General features: G+C 53.0%; 1 protein-coding gene across 1 annotated transcript in view; it reads right to left on the bottom strand.

The window, feature by feature from the left end:
• LOC105453086 overlaps nt 1-626 on the bottom strand; it is a 10543-nt gene that overhangs the window by 8401 nt on the left and 1516 nt on the right. The window lies entirely within an intron of this gene.

The following is a 626-nucleotide window of genomic DNA, read 5'->3' as shown; positions in this document are numbered from 1 at the left end:
ACCACTGTGCACTCGCCGGCAACAACGAGGTTCTGACGGAGATGATCAGTCGCATGTCAGCTACGGAAATGCAAAAGGTCTTGAACCGGCAGAATGCCGTGGGTTGGACGCCGCTGCTGATTGCCGCTCATCGAGGTCATATGCAAATGGTAACCACTATCCTCGCCAATCACGGACGAGTCGACGTGTTCGATCTCGAAGGTAGATCCGCTCTTCATCTAGCCGCCGACCACGGCTACCTTCAAGTCTGCGATGCGTTGTTGGCAAACAAGGCCTTTATAAACTCCAAATCATACGTGGGAAACACTGCTCTGCACCTAGCTGCCATGAATGGTTACACGCATTTAGTACAATTCCTCGTACAGGACCATAGAGCCGAGATAGACGTGCTCACACTGAGGAAGCAGACTCCTCTTCACATGGCAGCGGGAGCGGGTCAGTTGGAAGTCTGCAAGCTATTATTGAAACTGGGCGCATGCATAGATGCCACAGACGACCAGGGACAAAAGCCGATTCACGCTGCGGTCATGAATAACTACATCGAAGTGGCGCAACTCTTTTTACAAAGGCACGCCGGTCTGATGATGGCCTGCACGAACGACGGCAATACCTGCGCCCACATCGCC

The sequence above is a fragment of the Wasmannia auropunctata genome, unplaced genomic scaffold, assembly GCF_000956235.1.
Source record: "Wasmannia auropunctata unplaced genomic scaffold, wasmannia.A_1.0 LD336019.1, whole genome shotgun sequence".
NCBI lineage: Eukaryota > Metazoa > Arthropoda > Insecta > Hymenoptera > Formicidae > Wasmannia > Wasmannia auropunctata.
Note: the sequence above shows the minus strand (reverse complement) of the source record. Positions and strands in the feature narration are given on the sequence as shown.